The sequence below is a fragment of the Cygnus olor genome, chromosome 6 (assembly GCF_009769625.2).
Source record: "Cygnus olor isolate bCygOlo1 chromosome 6, bCygOlo1.pri.v2, whole genome shotgun sequence".
Taxonomy (NCBI): domain Eukaryota; kingdom Metazoa; phylum Chordata; class Aves; order Anseriformes; family Anatidae; genus Cygnus; species Cygnus olor.
The window spans coordinates 9008565-9020335 of NC_049174.1; the positions used below are offsets into that span (position 1 = coordinate 9008565).

The 11771-nt window shown below is 46.6% G+C and overlaps 1 long non-coding RNA gene across 1 annotated transcript; it reads left to right on the forward strand.

Annotated features, from left to right (window-relative positions):
• Positions 1 to 285: 285 nt before the first annotated feature.
• On the forward strand, positions 286 to 8539 carry LOC121071914. The gene is made up of 4 exons (XR_005820853.1): positions 286 to 420; positions 1632 to 1764; positions 6515 to 6657; positions 8393 to 8539. It is a non-coding gene; the product is annotated as an uncharacterized LOC121071914 (long non-coding RNA).
• Positions 8540 to 11771: the final 3232 nt, after the last annotated feature.

Consider the following 11771-nt stretch of genomic DNA (forward strand, 5'->3'; position numbering starts at 1 on the left):
AGATGCCCCGGCATCAGAGCAGGGCAGCTGAGGTCACCAGGGTGTGTTGAAATGCGATTTGGTACTTCTGTGAGAGTATGAAACAAGGCCATGGTTGGAGCATTTGTTGGCCTGTTGCTAGGCAAACAGCTCAAAAACAATCATATTTTGCAAACTGATTCCTTCTTTTCTATTTTTTTTTTCTTTTTCCCTGCGGCCCTCAATAAATTGTCCAGGGTTAACTGTGATTTTTATCATCATATCTGCTCTTTGCTGTCTGACTTCTCAAATCACCCGTGAGTTAATTTTTGCATCATTCATCCAGGTATTCGTTGTGCTGCAGTTCGATGCATGGTCAGGTTGGCTCCTAAGGCACAGGAACTGTTTCTTCTCCAGGAGAACAAGCTCAAGGAAATCAGAGTTTTCACAGTTGTATTGCTGGTATGAATTTTCCTCGTATGGGGATTGGAAACACTTATTTCTTAGGCATTTTTTTTTTTAAAGTGCGATCTGTTCCCTGAAGCAAAAGAATAAATAGAACCTCACGTGCTTTAGCTTAAACACACCATTTACTTTATAAGATTACCTTGTAAGTGAATTTAAGCTCCGTGTCAAATATCAGAGCTATGGCCATGAAACGGTGCCTTTTTTCTTTTGTGAGTGGTGGAAATAAACCTGGATTTGGCCTTTTCCACGTGCAATTTGTGAGATCCCTCTGCCCACACCGGGATGTTATTTGCCAATCAGTTCATCCCCCAAAATCAGGAAAATCCACTTGAAAGCACACAGCTTCACTCTACTTACAGAGCACAACTTGTTTCCTCTGTCTAAAGGCTCGCTCCCAGCACACTGGTTTTCCCACAGCACCTTGGGCACATTTTATCTCCTCGAGGGCCACAGAGAAATCCACATTGTCACACGCAGAGAAAAGCGGTCTTGAATGAATTAGTCTACACATCTCAGTTGGAAAATGATAATTTGAACCATTCCAGTGAAGCAGTGAAATAATACATGCAAAGTGCCGGAGAGGAGCCCAGCTTGGAGGCTTCTAGTGGAAAAAGAAAATTCGGATAGACAAAAAAAACCTGGCATGAAGGAGAACGTCATGAGATCAGCCCATAGAATGTGCTGACGAAGACAGAAAGTGCCTGCCCAGATCTAAGTAACTTGGGCAGCAGTTTGCGTTCATTAAGTTCTGGCTCATCAGATGCATCAAATTAGGAAGGCGCACGAGTGCCATGGTTATCGCACCACGTCCCTAACGAGCATCCTCTGCCTTAAGGAGCTCCGTTTAAATGAGCAGACATAGACAGGGGAATGTCTGCGAGGTAATGAGGTGGTGAGAGGAATGTGGGTTGAATTCAGCACTTGGCTGGCTAAGGAGCAAGCTGTTAGTCCCTAAGAAATTCCCAAGCGTCACGCGTGAGAGAGAGGTTCCCTTACACCGTGCTGTCCCCGCCACATGCTGTCTGCTGCCGACGCTGATGTGAGCCGGGCCTGCCTTTGCTTTTTTCCATGCAGACCTGTTTTTTGGGTTTTTGTTCTTCAAGTGCTCCTTCTAGCCCAGCCGGGCTTCAGGACCAGCGAGCAGTGTGCTAATCCCTACCATGAGTATCCCTGATGTTATTTTCCTCATCTCCTCCTCGTTGCAGGATCTGACTGTAGCCCGCAGCCGTGAGCAATAAACTCACTTAAAGTCACCCCAGGAAAGAAAACTATCAAGAAGTTGGACTCTTCTATGCAGAGACACACGATTTCTCCTTCGGCTCAGCTTCTCCCCAAACAGTAAGTTCATAGATCACAGATGTGCTCTGAAAATCTGGTTAATAGGTAAACAGGTGTACATCCTGGCTAGGGACTGCTGTCGCATACCAGGGAGCTGAAACACGTCTTCGGTACCTCGATGACTGTATCTCAGCTCTGCTGTTGTTGCCAGCTTCCACAAAGATGAGTTGACCTGTCCCAAAGACTCGGTCTCTAACTGGATTTCTGCAAATCTGAGATTTTGAACATCCTTTTTTGAATACGTTTTTGAAAAAAGACCTGGTACCTAGTGGGGACTTACAAATATTTTTGGAGTACCACAGCTCTCGAAGGGTAACTTTAGCTTCTCACAAGAATTTTCTAAATTTAATTTAACCATTTCAATACGTCTTTAAATTGTCCGCATTTATCTCTTACACATTCCTGTCCAGGCTTGAGCTGTCTCCAGTTTCCACTTAGGGTTGCAATCACCAGTGGTTTCCACTCGTGCTCCCTGTGCCAGAGATGTGCCCCCTCCAACACAGACACTGCAAGTTGATGACAGTCACTTTGCCTTGATATTTTAGCAATCCGTGTCTCAGATGACACCCTCCTCCTAATCCCTGCTTTCAATTCGTATTTCTTCCCCCCAGTATCTGCGTTTTGTATCCCTCTCCCTCCCTGGCACTCGCTAGACTCGTTTCGTTTTTCCCTTGTAGCATTTCTGAGCTTGGTGCGACACGGATGTTGGCTGCCTGTTTCAAAGCCATTTCAGATTGGAAGGCACTCACTCCTTTGTATTCTCAAGGAATTAATGAGGATGTTAAATAAAACCAGACACCCACTTTAATCTTTTTACCGCTCCCCTTGGCATCTCTGCTTTTCAGTATGGAGCAGCTACTATTTCTCCTTGCCCTGTGGTTCTTCAATCAGCTTGCTATCTGGGGGAAGGGTTTCTCATCTCCCCCACTCTACATGTCTCATGAGACGCCATACTAAATGTTTGATTCCTTTTACTGCAGCATTGCCTTCATCTGGGACAATTTGTCCACGTCTAAAGCAGGGCTGTGGTTTATTTGGTGCAATGACTTTCTTCCTGAGTACGTGCGAATACGCAAAGGGAACTAAACAGGGACATACGGGCTTAGCACCTAGCTGCTCCTTACTCATAATGCTGTTTGTCTCCTGAACTGTAATTTGCCCTGAAGGATACAGCTAATGCGGGTTCCTCCTTCCCACATAATCTCCTCTGTGTTTATGGAGACGTCGGGAAGCACAGGCCGACCTGCTGGGTTGTGCTGCCCATCCACGGGGAACAGGTTGATCTGGGCAAGATTTCCCAGAGTTTTGCTCAGACCACCTTGCAGTGACTCAAGCTCAGGCTGTTCCCCTTGGGAGTCAATGCTGCCACCTAGCATGCTTGGAGCTAGGATTCAATTTTGGCCCCGGCCTCTTTTTTGCTCACTTCTTGCCCTTCATCCAGGTGCCACATCCTGTTTTCTCAGCTTCGAATTTGTCTGATGCCTGCAGTACCTCTGGAAAAAGCTGTCTCAGGCTACATAGCTTCACATCTCCTTAGAAAATGCCCATATTTAAAGAACTATTGGGCACCCAGCATCTTCCCTAAGGGCTTGTGGAAGCTGCTGAGTGCTCAGCACACGTGATTCATGGTCAGCTCTACATACATATACATGGACTCTAAGCCCTTAACTCTTTTTCTAAAAGTTTGAGCTAAAATGTAGGACTGTGAAAAGATTCATTAAGGGAGTTGCCACAATATGTGTGCATCATCCATGTGTCACTTAGGTATTGTACCAAGCTCAACCCAAAAAAGACATCCTCCCTTTATCCCCACCATCTCTCTGACAGGTTTGCACGTAGAACTGTTTCCACTGAGTGTTCATTTCTTCCACAGGCAGCAAAGCCAGAACAACTTCCTAATTAGCCCTGGAATTGTCCCCAGGCAATCTGCAGATGAGTCGCCCTTGAAGTACAGCCCCAAGGACAGACGTGCTCATAGGCATCTTCTGTGGCTTTCGCACGAAAACAGCCATCAGAATGGTCAGCACCAGCTGTGTCAGATCCAGGTTAGGTTAGGGCCGATGTTTAAAGCCAACACGCTCAGTTCAGGATTGCTCTTACCCAGATGTTCCTCTGAGGACAACGATCCCTAATGGTCAGTCCCTTCTGATGGAAGTTGCCTCTCCCTGAGCCTTAATACAAATGGACACCACCCAGTTCTTGCAATGTTTCAAAATGAAGCGTAATTCTGTTTGAATGGAAGTTCTTTGGGGTAAAAGTCCTACTCCCGTGAAAGTGAATGGGAATTTTTCCTCTGGCTTTCATGGAATCCAGATCTGGCAAGCCATGAATGCAGACCTGTCGCATTTCTTTCTCTTCCTTCATCAAGTTACTGCATTTTTTTTCCTGGGAATCAGCTTAGTGAATTCTCATCTGACCGAATACCTCTCTGAGGTACCTCAGTGAGACTGGGACATTTCCTGTGGCTATCGCATCCGCTTCAATGTCCTTATAAGCAAACGTCACAGCCCTTAACCATCGAAACAGGCTTTTCTTTCACAGCAGCAAAACAGCAAGCCAGCCTGGATAAGATGAGAGGGACACCGTAAATATTACATAGGATCTGAGGCATTTGCTGTAAGTTCAACAGGAACTTTTCCAGCTTCCCGCTGGGAGAGATTTCTTGGGAATAGAAAACTCTCTGGAGCTTGTAATAACTTCGTAAGCGATACTGGGATTTTTGACATTCCGTGTTACACAACAGGAAGCAGAATCTTAATAGAAATGCTGCACACAGTTGCCTTTAATAGGAAACAGTCTACGCAGCGGTGGAGGAATACTTAAAATACTCTTTGCCCTTTTTTAATTAAAAAAAAAAAAGAAAAGATTTTAGAAAATTTTTTAATTTACTGAATGCCTTATACTGCTAGATTCAAGGAGATGCATGAGAGTGACAAGAGCAACCTGTTATACCCTATAGGCAAGCTGGGTCCTGGGAAGCATAGGACAAGGGTCTGTCTGGTGAGTGTCATCAGCTTTGTGTTTGCAGATGCAGACCTTTTTTACAGACTTTTTTTGAGCAGAATGGGGGCTGGCTTCAAACGTCAAGCTGGCAGCATCTGGTTTTGTTCATCTGGAATAGGAGCTTAGGGTGCAAAAGCCTGACTGGGAATTGCAGCCACACATAAAAGGAAGGGGAAGCCGGCTAAATCTGCAAGCCAGACTTCTGACTGCTTTCTTATTTGGAGCGTAAGACAAGGCAGGGGGAAAGGTAGGGCTGCTCCCAAAAAAAGGGTTTCCATACCCTCGTAGAAAATGTTGAATGCCTCCTTTTCCCCTCTACACAGGTAAGAAAACGCAGTCAGCACAACGTATTTGGTGAACTATAGTTAGCAACTTGTCAGTATGTGCCTTGCAGAGAATTTATCTGCTGGAATCCTAACTTCCCGGCACATTGCTCACCTGCGTTTGGTGGTCCAAGGGGGTAATGTGGCTGCCTGAGGCTGGGCGTGCGGTCAGGGAAGTCTGCTGAGCAGAATTTGGCCATACAGACAACAACTGAGAGGAAAAAAAAAAAAAGAAAAAAAAAGATTCCTCCCAGCTCCTGACCCCTTGAGTTCTGGCATTCGAGAAATACCCAGAAGATTCAATAGTCCTAAATATGTTTTCCCTGACTTTCAGCTGAGAGAAATTCCTTCCAACTGATGTTGCTTTTTAACACAAACCACGGGGCAGACGACCTTGAATCAAGCCCAGCCCTTTCGCTTTAGGGTAATTCGCAGCTGGTTTGGGGGGCTTGAGCTGCTCCTTCCCCATCAGCAAGTGGCTGGTGAGTAACATGTATGAGTAAGCTGCTCAGATGTCTGTGCAAACGAACCTTTCCCGTCTGAAGGGCGTACAAAACGATCCAAAGGAAGCCGACGTCTGTGCCATGCGGGGAGGACTGGAGCACGCCTTGGCAGCGACACTCACCTCAGGCTGCAGGCAAGCCCTGGCCAGAATCCGGGCTCCTCGCCCAGCCCTTGTTTCATCTCCAAATTTAAACCTGGAATAATGTTTACAGTAAATAAAGGCCACCTCCATGTCCGGGAAGGGATTTAATTTCCATCCATCTCTGTGCTTTCAAAGGAGTTGCAGCCCATAGCAAGCCTTGGGAAAGGGGGAATTTTAGTAAAGGGGGAATCCGTGGGCAGCACCCAGCAGTTTGATTTTCCTGCCTGTAACATGCTCCAGAAGCTCTGCTGATCATTTATGAACCCTTTACGCATCACTTTCAAGTGGTACAGCACTGTGAAGGGTGCTTGATTGCTGCCTAGTCTGCTAAAAAAGGCAAATAAAAGCTAAGGGGCCAGATTTTCAAGGAACTCCATGCCTGAGGATTGCGCTAGCTCTGGGTGCTTCAGGAGCACGCCGTGATACCACAGAGAGAAAAGGGCTCTTGTGCTTTTGCAGCCTCTCCCAAAATGTACGGGACAGACCGGAATTTTGTCCTGGAAGTTTGCTTGTGTGGTCATCCCCGCAGTCTGGGACCATTCGCTTGGCTTTACTTGGGTTTCCAGGCAGAGCTGCTGGGAATAATAACAAAACGGAGTCTGAAATCTGGATGTGAGCTACTGAAAAAAGGTGATTTTTTTTTCCTTCTGTACCACAGGGTTGTATGCTGAGTTCACATTCATACAAAGCTTGCAGGGACAGATCTGTCGTGGAGGAGGGAGGACTGGTTCCAGCAAAAAGCACACCTGTAAAAACGATGCTATGCTCTTTCCTGCAGGTCACCTATAACCACAGCTTCAGCATTTGTGTTTTCCCCTGGGGACCCTGCAGACGAGGATTTCCTCTATGCTCCTGCTCCTGGCCTGCTGTGGGGCTGTAGTAAGTCATTTTGCAGCTGTCTGCCTCAGTTTCCCCTATGCAGTAAGTTGCTCAGGATTCCTTGGCTTGTGCCTCTCTCTCACCCCTCTCTAACTGACTCCAGAAAAAATTTTCCAACCTTAATAACCTTTTGTGGCTTCTGTCCTGAGGCGTATTTAAAAAGGCTTGGTTTTCATCAGGTGGCTAATAAGGTGAAAATTGTCTCCTGTTACGGTTTGTCAGGCCTAGCCCTCCTCCCCAGCTCATATCAGAAGTGCTCCCCCCCCCGCTCCTCAGCATTAAATTCAACTGCTCAGACTTGTTAAAAACTCTTGGTTTAGCTTCCTGCTTAAAGCTGTAATTTTAGATCCTCTGTGGGTATAAATAGACACAAACACACAGCGCAGTTAAGCTGACATTCACCGGGAATAAGGCCCAAACGTTTATTTCTTCTCTTCACCTCCACCGTCTGTCTTTCAAAAGTAGACATTTTGGGAACTTAATCTCCCGTGAAACCTATAGGTTTCAGTCTAACATGGAAATGGATCTGCAGGTTTATTGGTTAAATCTTTATAGGAAATAAAACGCCCGTAACCGGACCTGCGTACAGACCTTTGGTGGCGTTTCTTCACAATGGTTTGGGACAGCCTGCCAATTAATGCGGTGACCCACCAGAAACACTGGAAGTTTATCATTCCTTCCCCGTGACTAAGCATATACAGTGTTTGGAAGAGGAGCTTTTTATTTTTAAGAAGAATAATGATAACCCAGCGGATACTTGTGGAGTTCAAGTGGAACTCCTCTCCCCTAGGTCCGTGTCGGATGACTCAGCTCTGCACTGGGGATACGCGGGACAGGAACCAGGACACGAACGTGTCGTACACATCCATCACACACAAGAGATGGATGATCTGGAATCGACCATCACGGGATGTCAAAATGGCTGCAGGGCTTCAGCAGGGCATGGTGGCTTCATGTGCATGGGACACTGTTCCTCAGTGCCTCCGACTCCGTGCCCCAAGCGTTGTCCCTCGTGCCGAGAAGGATGATCCGAACTCAAAACGTGGTCCTGTACCCCACTGCTGTCATGGGGCTCCTGCAACAGCAATTCCTGGCTACGACAAGGCCATTCATGTTGCCTACCACACGTTGTTTTTGCCTTCTCCTTATTGAGCTCTGTTTTTGGGAGCTCTTTGCAGCAGCCTATATATGCACAAAGCCGCTGGTCAGAAATGTTTGGTCAGGGCTTTTCTTTCCCCCCTTCCCCCATGAAAAATGACATTGAGACAAACTGCTTCCCACAGAGAAACTTCCTTTTGCATAGACATTCCTGGAGGAGGAGGGGATGCCCCAAAAAGCCAAATTGCCTGGGAAGGATGCAAACATCTGAGAGTGCTTAAACGCAGAGAGGGAAAAACCCCAAATGTGTCCCTTCTCACTGGACTCGAGTGCTTGAGCACGTTTTCTCACAGCAATAATGTATGTTTAACCTGAGGTGTTTTCCTCAGCTGATAAGGCTTTTTCTAAGGGCTTATTCTGCTACTAAGGGCATGAATTCCCAGCGTTGTCATCCGTGCCCCTTCCCAAGCCTTAAATCCCTCTCCAAAAAGAGCGTCTGAGGGGATCGTCCCCGTCAGGCCTGATCCATTGGCGGCAGGCGAGAGAGGAGGGGGAACATTTTCGCATTCTTTCAAAACATACGTTGGAACGTTTCCATCGGAAAGAAAAGTGCTTACGCAGCTTTAGTTAGTTGTACATGTGCTTTGGATTGTGTGAAACCCTATCTGCTTTTTCTCAGCAGAGTCCTGATCCCCACGTGAGGGAGGGAGGCAGCCAGCGCTGGTGCCTTGCTGCACAGCCCCACCGAGATCCCCACCAGTGCTTCCCCCAGTGAAACCCCCCGAGGCAAGCACCAAGAAAAGTCCCCACCACCTGCATTTTTTGGGCCAGATAGGTGGGAGGAGGGGATGTTCCTCCTCAGGCTCAGAGGGCTGGTGAAAGCAAAGTATTCAGGCCATAAAGGGGGGAAAATGCTCAAACAGCTCTGTTTGCCTTTCCTGAAAATGATGAGATTCCCCCTTTTGTGTCTCGAAAAAGAGTCTGGGGAAAGGGATGAATGTGGGCTTGTGTGTGTAGCCACACTACTGCTGTAGGCACCAGCCAAAACATCACCGTTTCATTGCTCCTGGTGGGCACTATGGTGTCTACACTGCTGCTGCCCACAGAAATGTACATCCCCCGAGGGGCTCGGTGTGTGTGTGAGGAGGAGGAGGAGGAGGAGGAGGAGGAGGGGGAGGAGGAGGAGGAGGAGGAGGAGGAGGAGGCAGCTCCCTGAGAGTGGGGTAAGGCAGGGGAAGCACTGGGAATGTGAACACCACAAAAACAAATCTGTTAAGCATTACAGCCCAGCAGTGCTGCTAGCAGCTGCTACTTTTCAGGCTGGACCCTCACCCTAAACAGATATCTCAAGCACCCCTGGGCTCAGCTTGGCTGAAAACTAGCCAGGGTCTGGAAAAACAGCAACATGGGGGCAGCTTCCAGGCTCCTGAATCAGCATTTTGAAGGCTAGACGTGCTGAGTTACCCGCCTGCCTTCCCCCGAGGCATGTGTGTATACATACAGATATAAAATACACATGCAGATATGTGTTAGTACACACACTCACGCCTCTGTGAAATGTCAGCCAAAAAATAATTCAAAGATCGCTCGGCCTGGTTCAAATGCTGTTAAGCTTCAGAAATTACAGACCCCTCCAGGAGTGGGTAAGAGCTGACACAAAGCAGCAATAACCCAAAATTTCCCAGCTGTTGTGTCTGGCCTTTTGAAAAGAGGAATTCCTTGGTACTGAGCCTGAAACCTTACTCTTTCCACTCTGCATTGCCTGAGGGCGCTAGCATGAAAAGGATGCATGAGAAAGGATTTATTACCAGCAAGGTGCTTGCAGCAGCTCAAAGACTTGAGTTAGGTGGACATGAGGGAGATGGGGAGTAACCCTTGCTACTTCTGCTTTTCTTCCCAAGACTGTCTTCACGGAGAACTGCTTGCACGAAACACATTATGTTCCAGAGTCTAGTGGCCCTAAATATTAGAGGAGATGGCTCCTAGCTCTTTGTGGACTGGTCAAGTTGGCTGCAGTCTGGGCTAAAAGAAACATGAAGCAGAGCATGATCATCACAGCAGAGCTCCATGGCAAGGTATGGCGTTGTGCTTGGCCTGTTTTAGCTGAGTTTTCTTGGGGAATTTATTTCTCAAGGCTGGTGGAAGACCAGCAGGTAAATGCAGGAACTGTCTGTGATTCTTTCAGCTGTGGGCAGAGTATGTGTAAAGAGAAATAGAGGTTATTCCTAGAAACTCAGGGGAGCAGATTTTACCAAGACCTGGACCAAGAGTGGAAGGTGTTCCCTTTTAACCTCCTTGTGCACACGACCTAAGGCAGGTAACGTCCCCTTGAGAACATCCCTGACCAGGACCACACAAGCTGCTTGGCAGCATGAAGCAGCTTTAAAATGCTCCACAGAGTCCCACTCTGCCTTCCATACATCTTTGGTGAAGACTTGTGGTTGTTGGGGGGAGCAGTGGGAAACACTTGAATATTTCTATGTCATGATCCAGATTTCCATCAAAATCTGGTAGAGTTTCCTGTTCAAAAGCTCTCCTTCTGCACAAACAGGAACAATACCAATGTGTTACAGAAACACCTCGCCATTTTCTGCTAGGTTTAACTAGCAGACAGCACAGAGCCAAAATAAAGGTACTCCCTAGCAGACCTGCTAAAAACTCCTTCTGACACTGTTTATGGGACAGTAAATGCAGCAGCACTAGTCCACTCTTATACTGGTGTGGGGCACATCTCAATGCAGTGGCAAAGGACTGTGACAGCAGTTCAAAGCCATCTTTCTTCACACCCTCAGCTCTACCTGAAATGCTTGTAGGGAGGGTTGACATCACTGTCCCACCTGTGGCTGAAATTCTGGCCAATACTCCAAACTGGCTCCAGAATTGCCCAGGCACGTGGAGCAGAGATGTTCTATTTTTCCCCATCTGTGCCTTGGTGTTTACCCTAAACTGCACAGGATTGTGGTTTGTAGCAGGTTGGTTCTGTCTGGAAGTGGAACCAGGCAGAAAGCATTTTCTGTACCAAAATGCCATAAATTTTTATTTTCCCAGCATAAAAGAATTAGGGATGGAAGATCCTCCTCTCACTGGCGGGCAGCTCAGGCTGGCTCTCTTGCTGTTTCCAGCTTTATGGTACAAAAAAGCAGCAGCAGGGAAGATCCCAGACCTCTCTTTCAGGCTCTCTCCAACAACAGGAGATGCTTCTAGGTTTTAGCACTGCCCTTGAAGATTATCCATTCTTCTTCATCGTACTTGTAGCCCACATGGAAATGTATGACTCAATGAACTCGATGAACAACAAAAAGTTGGTAATCTGTCTTCAGCTGCATGAAGGATGCAGCACAGATTTAAGCTAAACTTTGTGCTTCTTCTGACAAAAACAAGTCTGCAGGAACTCAGAGCTTTCCTCCTTTCAGTCCCCCCCGGCCATCCACATCTTCCCTCCATCTGAGGATACACACATGCAATTATTTTGATGTAGACTCCTATTGTTCACAAAGCGCTTTGATGGTAGAAACCAAGCTATGTATTTGTAGTGCTTAATTGGGTATCAACGCAAATGCTGATTTAGAGCAGTATGTGTAGCCTTGTCCTACACTTTATTAACACTGCATGTATAATCACACCACTAAAGTCAGATCCTTTCAATCAGAACTGAGCACACGAGGCTGAATTTTGTGGTATGGGCATTGTGTTAAACTTCTGTATAATCAGAATCCCAAATAGAGACACTGACGTTTCCTCTCAATATATACGTCCTCCTGACGTTTCTTTCAATATATATATGTATGAAGAAAAATCTGATGCAAAACACTCAGACTAGGGGAGCATTTTAGTATATGTGTAAAAATGGCCTAAATATGTTGAAAAAGACAAGTCATGATTTGCCTCGTGGCTTTAGCAATGATTAGTTTGATTAGTTTGTAACAAATGATGCAAATATGAAATGTTGGAAGAGAGAGATGAAAAGTGCCTGCTTTTGGCTTATTTTGGCTGTGTGAAACCTGTTTTTTTGAGCTGAAGAGCATCTGCAACTCCTGTTGACTTCAGAAGGAGGACAC